The sequence below is a fragment of the Pinus tabuliformis genome, chromosome X (genome assembly GCF_031772625.1).
Source record: "Pinus tabuliformis cultivar Carrire ecotype Pingquan chromosome X, CPIR1, whole genome shotgun sequence".
Taxonomy (NCBI): Eukaryota; Viridiplantae; Streptophyta; class Pinopsida; order Pinales; family Pinaceae; genus Pinus; species Pinus tabuliformis.
Window position 1 is genome coordinate 916,322,539 of NC_142308.1, and position 10,326 is coordinate 916,332,864.

Genomic DNA, 10,326 nt, shown 5'->3' on the forward strand with positions numbered 1-10,326 from the left:
TCACATCATACTAATGTCATCTGCCACGACGCCTTTACCAGGCACCACATAGGTCAGGGATTAGGAGTCACAGTGTTCTCCAACCAATTCTTCAACAACTCCTACCTCTAACTAGGGAAAAAATCTAGCTTAGACATGGTCCCACATAAGTTGGGGGTCGAGGGCTCAGGATGTTCTCTTGCCAACTCTACTATGTGGCCCCGACCTTGAACTTGGCAAGACTTCCAACTAGGCTCAACTTGGTTCAAAATCTACCTATGTCCTGAGGAATGAAATTTTCTATCTGAAAACTTCAATTGTCCTTAACTTTTGATTTAGAAGGCATTTTCTGGATTTCAACATACCATTGGAAATCTCTTCTGCAACACTATCCAATGAAGTCATTTCTAGATACATCTAAAATGGTATCTTGAGACATAATCTCCTCCAAAGTTTGGGGCTTCCAACTATCATAATCATCTTTTTATGGCTTCTCCACGAAGTGTGCTACTATGATGATTCTCTACAGATCACTGCAACAACCATGGGACTCCCCTTGAACAACATTCTCACACCAATGCTAACATATGTTGCTTCTGGCCTCAATTCTAGTCCGGTTGAAATCAATGCCAACATACCAAGTTCAATCAATGAATCAGATAATGCTAATTGTCCAACACATTCCATTATGATCGCAAACCTAGGATTGTTAGCTAGAGGGTGTTATTTAATTCCTATTTAAGTCATAGTATATTACCATAGGATATTTATTTAATGATCTTGGTCTCACCTTGATATTTTTTTAACTTAATTTCATGCTACACCTGAACTGTTTCATGAAATCCATGCATGGGAATCTTCTCCATTAACTTACCTACCATTTATTCTTGCTTCTATCTACAGATATGTAACCATATTTATAAGAAAGAGTGTCATTTTCCTTTGGAGTTTGGAAGTTCATAAGAGTTATATGTTTTCATTGATGGAATTTACTATGTAACAATATCAAAAAATGTATTAGCCTTATAACTAGATGTAGGGAGGTTTCCTTTCAAATTAGTAACCATCACACGGGATGAATTCCAAAGTGTCCTTTTCTTTATCGCATTCATAGAATTAAAAAAAATGGTTGGACGTTGACCTTTACTTCCATAATTAAGTGTTGGAAACTCAATTTTCAATGCCTTCTGAAGTTGGAGTCATATTTATTTGGAGATTTATTCCTCTATGTATTGTTTTGTCCAATTTTTATTCAATTTTTTTTGGTGTTTTCTCTTGACACAAGAAATTTGTTATTTGTAAAAGATTTTGTTTCACAAGGAAAAAACCAAAACTTGGAACCATTTTATGTAACTATCTCCTCAACAATGTCTAATCCACCCTCCTTGAAACATGCATTTGCTGCATTTTCTTTGTCCAATGAAAAAAAATAGTTTTTGTCCTGACACTAGTCCTAAGTGCAAGCTCAAGAAACTCAATTGCATTCTATCTAGTCAAATTGGCGATTGACAAAAGTTGTTTCTCGCCCTACCTTGGGAGCTACTTCACTAGCACCAATCTCTCCTAAAGCAACTTCTTTTTCCTCTTTTGTTGGTGCCTTTGCAAAAGCCTCTATTGCTTGAAGCCGGGAAGTGTTAACAATTTTCTTATTGAATTATGCTTGAACAGATTCCAAACTCTCAGCATCTTTGTCAAATGTAGCACTCTAGCTCATGCTCTCTAAGGAAGGAAAAAAAAAATTGATGACTTGTTTGAATTATTTACATTCCTCTTCTCTGGAACTTGAACTTTGTCACTTTGCTCCAATTTATTTTCATCAATCAATGTAACACTTCAGTTCAATTTTTTTTACTCATTGTGTCCTCATCAAATATCTAAATTTCATCAATTGTGACTTTTTATCATTCTGTAAATCTAGTGTTATTTTTTTACATCTTTTAAACTTTCTAGTTCAGAGTCTCTTCTCTAATAAAAATGGAACTTCTAGCACCATTGGAAGCAACATCAACACTTGGCTCTCCAACAATTATAGTGTTGTGAATATCATAGGAATTTAAAGGAGCTCCACTTTTGAGAGATTCCTTGGAGTCCCTTCTATCATCCACTCAGCTAATGGATGATACTATATTTTCACTTAATTGTAGTGTGTATTGGATACTATTTTAATTACACCCACTAGTAATTAAAAAGTATCTTCTTTCCTCGAAAATTATGTTTACTTCATGAATATGACTTGGATGGATTAGTTCATGTTAGCAAAAGCATCATGTGAAAGTCTTCCAACTTCGAAATGACGTTGTATCTTGGGTTAAATTGATCATGAAACACATTGAATTGATTGATACTCTTAGTGCACCTGGCAGTGATGGTTAAATATGGCTAAATATGAACATTCAAATATGAATACATCCTTTTTATCCATAGTGAAAAATTGTCCATTTCTTTTGGTCTCATTAATAAATCCTTGGTGCTCCTATTCATGTTACCATGAACCTACAAATATGTGGTGATTGTCACAGTGCTACCAAGTCCATCTCCAAGATTGTCAAGAGAAATATTATTATGAAGGATGCAAATTGTTTCCATCATTTTCAATATGGATTATGTTCACGTGGAGATTATTGGTAGCACCAACTATAACAAATATGAAAAATGGTTACAAACTTATTCATTGTAATTTGTTCGAGCCAACAGGGAGGTTATAGGTGTCATTATTTCTATAAATCGAATCAAATGTTTGAGTGCTTAGGTGTTATTATTTCATGATACAAGTAGTAATGGCATACATATCGACATATTAGAACTACTCAACATTTTATCATTAAGTATGACTTGGATAGCTTAGTTCAGGCTAGCACAAACATCCTATCAAAGTCTTAAAACTTTAAATGTTGTTTTATCCTATTTTTGATGAATAAACACATTGAATTGATTGATACTCTTATCCCTCCTATAAGTGAGGCGTTTTACTCGAGCAAACATGCATAATTAGCAAGCAATAAAAGCTAGTTTTGAATCAAAAAATGAAGGGAGTTTTGGGTCCCTATAATAGTAGTGATTACCCCATTAATATTGTAGTTATACCCCATATTAATATTGTTGTGCCCTTATTGCCCCCATATTGTTATTACTGTGCCCCATAAAATCCCTCTATTTTTATTTTTGTGGCTTTATATTATTATTGTCCGGTCGGCTGGATTATATTGTGACTCCTTAGACTCCTATATATAGAAAGGAGGTTTTGTCATTTGAATCATCCAAGAATTGTTCATTTATGTAATGTAAAGGAGGTTGCCCCCTCGAAGAGGCTGAATTCTAAGGCATTGACCTATCTTTTCTAACTTTTCTTGAGTTGGTTTCATAACATTTGGTATCAAAGCTTTGGATTCTAGGGTTTCGCTGCTCCAAACAGGTCATCGTGGCATTTTCACCATAAATTTTTTTCTGTGATGTTTCAGGAGTCTCAAAAGAAACCCATTTTAGAAGAAATCGTGCGAAAGCTTGGGTCCAAATTTCAGAGCTTTTCGCGTGATATTTGCGGAGATATGATCTGAGGAAGTTGGTCTTTTTGTAGACTCCTAAATTACATTCAAAACAAGTGACCTGGGGAAAATCGTCATAACTTTCACTCTGGGGATCGGATTGAAATTTTGTAAGAAGGTACTGAAAGAGGACGGACTGCATCTTCTTGTGTGCATGTTTCAGATCTAAAGTTTGAAACAGTGACTCGTGGCACATTGTACAATTTCGCTCTACTGAACTAGTCTATAAGCAAGTCACTGTGGGAGATTTCACATAACTCTTCCTTGGGGAATCCAATTTGGGTCAGACTTGTGGCATTGGAAAGAGGACATAGAGGGCTACTACAGGTCACAAATTTAGAACTAGATGATCATAAAGTACAGAGATACATCAGAGGCAATATCGAGCTTCTACAAAGTGAAAAAAGGTGTGTAGATTTACTTAACTTTTTTGCTTAAGCTTGGTTTGAAAATTTATTTTGAAGGAATTCAAAAGGCATAGTAGATCATTATTATCGGTAACTGACGCCCTGAGGAAAAAAAATGCAAACACCTAGTAAGGAACCTGAAAGCTCTAGCATGACTCATGAAGAAGAGGAAGAAATGCAACATGATATATCAAAATTACAAGACCAAGTGCAACAACTGTCCCTTGCACAAAAAGGAACAAAATCTAAGATGGATGGTTTAAAGAAATATGTAGAAGCTAAGATGGATGGTTTAAAGAACGGTGTAGAAGCTAAGATGGAATGTTTAAAGAAAGGCATAGAAGCTAAGATGATTGACGTGGAAGCTAAGATGGATGATTTGAAAATAGATTTGAAGACAAACATGTACGAATTGAAGATAAATATGAATAAGTTGCTACAAGAAATGGTCCCTAAGGGTGAAAGGGTACTGAAGGAAACTCATGATGAGAACAAAAGAAATGTTAATCATGATTCCATAGACGCTAATTGGATCAAAGACTCACCATATTCCAAAAATCGATATGAGGAACTTTGATGATAAGGATCCTGCCACATGGATATTACAGATGGAGCAATTCTTCGATCTCAATAATGTGTAAAACACACAAAAGGTACGTATGGAAACTTTATATTTGGAACCAAATCAGTTTGTATGGTATCAATGGCTTTGCTCTTGTAAACCATTTATCGCTTGGGCAATTTTTACGGAAGAATTGATAGCACATTATGAGGATACAAAAAGCAACACTTTTTTTAGCCAATTGATAAGTCTCAAACAAAAGGGTTCAATAATGGAGCACATTGAGGAGTTCCAAAAATTGAACATAAGGGTAAAATATATTCCAGAGGAGCATAGGATTGATGTGTTCATAGGGTCTTTAAAAGATAATATCCAACATGATGTTCGCCTTTGGGAACCTGATTCATTAGAGAAGGCATTCAGGCTGGAAAGAAAAATGGAAAGCAAAATTATGGCAACCAGGAAGCATACCACTCACAACTATAAAGACGGAAGTGTTGTTGCCCCTAGTCTTCCACAACCTATAAGGTTGACATCACAAAAATTGGAAGAAAAAAGAGCAAAAGGGCTTTGTTACAGTTGTGATAGAAAATACACTAAAGGTCATAAGTGTGCTAAGAAGAAATTATTCTACATAGATTGTGAAGGGGAAGAAGAAAAGGAGCAAGAAAGGTCAAAAGAAGAGGATATACTCCAAGAACAAAGCCTAGATGAGGAAAAAATAAATCCGACCATATCTTGTAATGCATTGGCGGGAATTACCACTCCTCAAACCATCAAGATAGAAGGACAAATCAAGAAGAAAAAGGTAATAGTGTTGATTGAATCAGGAAGCACACAATTTTATTCATTGTAAGGTAGAAAAAGAATTGAATTGCTTCCTATATCCAGCACCAGAGTGTCAAATGATGATTGCAAATGGAGGAACAATAAATTTCTCTGGAAAGTGCCATCATATCAAGCTATCCATGGGAGAATATGATTGACTAGCCCAATGCTTTCCATTCCAATGGGAGGTGCTGATATTGTACTAGGAGTCCAATGGCTACAATCCTTGGGTACAATAGCTTTTAATTTTCAAGAAATTTTCATGAAATTTTGTACGGAAGGAAAGGAAGTTGAATTAAGGGGTATTGTAAGGAAACTAGGAAAGATAATCAGCTCTAATAGTATGACAAAGCTTCTAAAAAAGGAGCAAAGAGGTGTAATTGCACAATTATGCTTGCTAGATGTTTCCACATTGGAATCATGTATTTCTCCAGATCTCCAAAAAGTCCTGGACAATCATTCCAAGGTATTTGAGACTCCTAAAGGTCTCCCACCTAGGTGTGATCATGATCATGCTATTCATCTGATTCCAGGAAGTGTTCCTCCAAGCATCAGGCCGTACAGATATCCCTATGTCCAAAAGAGTGAAATTGAACGTAGGGTTGCAGAAATGCTAGAGGCTGGTATAATTCAACTGAGTCAAAGTTCTTTCTCTGCTCCAGTAGTATTGGTGCACAAGAAGGATGGATCATGGCGCATGTGTCCGGATTATAGGGAGCTCAACAAGCTCACTATTAAAGATAAGTTCCCCATTTGTGTCATTGATGAATTACTGGATGAATTGCATGGATCAATTTACTTCACGAAGTTGGATCTTCGTTGAGGATATCATCAAATTAGAATGAAGACTTTAGACATTCTGAAAACAACATTTAGAACCCATGAGGGTCATTATGAATTTTTTGTCATGCCTTTTGGCCTTACCAATGCACCTTCAACATTTCAAGGTTTGATGAATTCAATTTTCAAACCATTTCTTACAAAATTTGTGTTAGTATTTTTTGATGATATACTAATCTACAACAAGTCTTGGAAGGGTCATGTTGAGCATGTTGACAGGGTGCTACAACTATTGAAGGAGAAACAATTATATGCAAAATGATCCAAATGTTTCTTTGGAGTCTAGGAGGTAGAATATGTGAGTCATATTGTATCTCATGAAGGAGTTAAGGTAGACCCTAGCAAAATTAAAGCCATTAAGGAATGGAAAATCCCCACATCCATAAAGCATCTGCGAGGATTTCTTCGGTTGACAGGGTATTATCGCAAGTTTGTTAAGAATTATGGGAGAATAGCAGCACCTCTAACAACATTATTGAAGAAAGATGCATTTTCATGGACTCCGGAAGCAACAAAGGCCTTTGAACATCTTAAAGAGGCAATGTGCCAAGCACTGGTCTTAGCTACACCGGACTTCACAAAAACCTTTATTGTGGAATGTGATGCTTCAAGAAATGGAATTGGTGCTGTTCTAATGCAAGATGAAAGACCCATTGCTTTTGAAAGTCGTCCAATCAAGGGAAAGTTTTTAAGCAAAGCTATTTATGAGAAGGAAATGTTGGCAATACTCCATGCACTTAAGAAATGGCGACCCTACCTAATGGGCAGACACTTCAAGGTAAAAACAGATCATGATAGCCTTAAATACTTTTTACAACAAAGATTATCCTCTGAAGAGCAACAAAAGTGGGTCACAAAGATGTTGGGTTATGACTTTGAAATCATCTACAAAAAAGGGAAGAAAAATGTGGGGGCAGATGCACTCTCAAGAAAGGATGAGGATGTGGAAGCATTGTTGTGCGCCATTTCTATTATCCAACCAGATTGGATAAACGAAGCAAGGGAGGAATGGAAGAATGACGAAGAAGTGTGGGCACTTATTCGAATGTTACAACAAGATTCCAGTACATCTGATACATTTAGCTGGCAAAATGATTCGTTATGGTACAATGATCACTTATACCTCTGTAAGAATTCCCAGCTAAAACAAAAGATTCTTATGGAATTGCACACTTCTCCCTTAGGAGGGCACTCAGGATTTTTAAAAACTTACCACAGGGTTAAGAAGGAATTTTTTGGGATGGCCTTAAATCATATATTCAAAAGTTTGTGGCGGAATGTTTGATTTGCCAACAAAATAAAGTTGAAACAATTAAGACACCAGGTCTATTACAACCTTTATCCATTCCAGGCCAATGTTGGGAGGAGGTTTCAATGGATTTTATCACAAGTTTACCCAAGTCTGTGGGAAGGAGTGTCATCATGGTGGTAGTTGACAGACTTACCAAGTATTCACACTTTTGAGCATTATCACATCCATTTAAAGCCAGTACAATTTCTACTGCATTTAGGGAAACAATTCAAAAGCTACATGGGAACCCAAAGATTATTGTAAGTGACAAAGATCCCATTTTCACTGGAAATTCTTGGACAGAATTATTTTCTTGTCTTGGTACTCAGTTAGCTCATAGCTCATCTTATCATCCTCAATCTGATGGGCAAACTGAGATAGTAAACAAATGTTTGGAAGGATATCTTTGTTGCTTTATATCTGATAAACAGACACAATGGTTCAAATGGTTGCCTCTAGCTGAATGGTGGTATAACACTTCCTTCCATACATCAACAAAAATGACCCCATTTATGACACTTTATGGGTATCAAACACCATCCATCACATCATATTTAAGAGAAAGTTCTAAGGTTCACGCAGTGGAACATCACATCGAACATCAACAACAAGTCCTCCAACTCTTAAAGGATAACCTCGTGTTGGCATAGAATAGAATGAAACAACGGGCAGATCAACATCGCAGTGAAAGAAGTTTTGATGCAGGTGTTTGGGTATTCCTACGGCTACAACCATATAAGCAAATGTCCCTCAAGCAAGCTAAGAAGGATAATAAATTATCACCAAAGTATTATTGTCCGTACAAGGTGTTGCAAAATATTGGTACTATGGCATACAAATTGGAGCTTCCTGCAGCTTCTCGATTGCACCCAGTTTTCCATGTTTCATGTTTAAAGAAGGTTATAGGCAAAAATCTCCCAGTTGAAACAATATTTCTAGAACTTGACAAGGAAGGAAAACTTATATTGGAACCGGAAGCATTCACAGAGACAAGAACTCGAGAGCTACGAAATCATTCAATTTCAGAGTATCTTATCAAGTGGAAGAGCTTATACGCTGAAGATTCCACTTGGGAGGATGAGAATTTTATGCAGAAGTATCGAGAACTAATGAAGCGTTGAGGACAACACTTTTTTGAAGGAGAGGGGCATGTTGGGTCCCTATAATACTAGTGATTACCCCATTACTATTGTAGTTATACCCCTTATTAATATTGTTGTGCCCCTATTGCCCCCATATTGTTATCACTGTGCCCCATAGAATCCCTCTATTTTTATTTTTGTGGCTTTATATTATTATTGTTAGGTTGGCTGGATTATATTGTGACTCCTTAGACTCCTATATATAGAAAGGAGGTTTTGTCATTTGAATCATCCAAGAATTTTTCATTTATGGAATGTAAAGGAGGTTGCCCCCTCGAAGAGGCTGAATTCTAAGGTGTTGACCTATCTTTTCTATCTTTTCTTGAGCTGGTTTCATAACAGGGAGCATGTACAAGTGTAAATAAAATATGAAATAAAAAAGACTACTTTCTCTTGCATAAAACCATGATAAATTTGCAATGAAAAATGAGAGTATGCTAGAGAGATACATGCCTATATTAAATAAGAGAAATTATCCATATTGCACATTGATAAGTGGCTATCAATATATAAACAAGAAAAACTAGCATTTAGTTCATTCTGCATCCACCTATGTCTCTTGTTCTCTTTGAAATAATAATCAGTGTTCAGTGCCTTATGACAACATATATTTATTTTCATCATTTTGTGATCATTTCATCCTTTGGAAAGAGAATGAATATTCATCTTTACCTGGAATTAAATTTTCATTATGATCTATCCTTTTCTTAAAACATGGAGACAACTTGGATACACACTAAGAAGGTTTTACGATGTATATAATTTGAATATATTTCTTACATTTAAACCTGACCATTTCTCATTGTCGACATTCTTTCTTCCAAAAAATTGGCTTGATGGTTGAGATCAAACCCCCTATGTGCATTCCAACTAAAAATGTACACATATATTGTCTTCAATATGGGTACCAATTTTCATCAATATGGACACCATTGTCCAAGGAGGAGTGCCATTGTACAAGGACTAGTTTTTAAATTTACCTGTAAGAAATTTACTTCTAATTTCAAATCTGGTCTAACTTGATTCCAAATATTTCACTACTCTTTCATATCTTTACCTGGAATTTAATTGTACTCATTTTCTTATATATATATACTTGAATATGTTATTTTTTTTTATATTAGAATGTTCTAACACATCGGTATCAAATCCCGAAGGTCTGATTCTAGTGCTTGCTTCAATCAACAATGATTTCACTACTTTTTGAGATCACGAGTTGGAATTTACTTGGACTCATTTTCTTATATCTTTTCTTGAATATATTATATTTTTGTATATGAGGATGATTTAACAGATTTGTATCCAATATCCAAGGTTTGATTCTAGTGCTTTCTTCAAACAATGGTGAGTTCACTACTCTTTCAGATCTTGAGTTAGCATTTACTTGTACTCATTTTCTTATATCTCTACTTGAATATGTTAAATTTTTGTATACAAGTATGTATTAACACATTTGTATCCAATCTCCAGGCATTAAGATGGTTGCTTGATTAAAAAAAGAGTGATTTTTCTTGGGTGGATATAGTGGAGGGTATTTCCTAGCCAAAAATAAATTTGTTTTTAGAACTAGATCACCATCCCCACTGCTTAAGTTTTATTTTGTTTTTTACTATCATTGTACCATATACCTTGTACTAGTACTAATATGATTTTTATATTTGTATGTATGCATCATATGCTTTGATGATTTTTTATATTTGTATGGAGGCAGAAACACAATATCTTGCACCTAAAA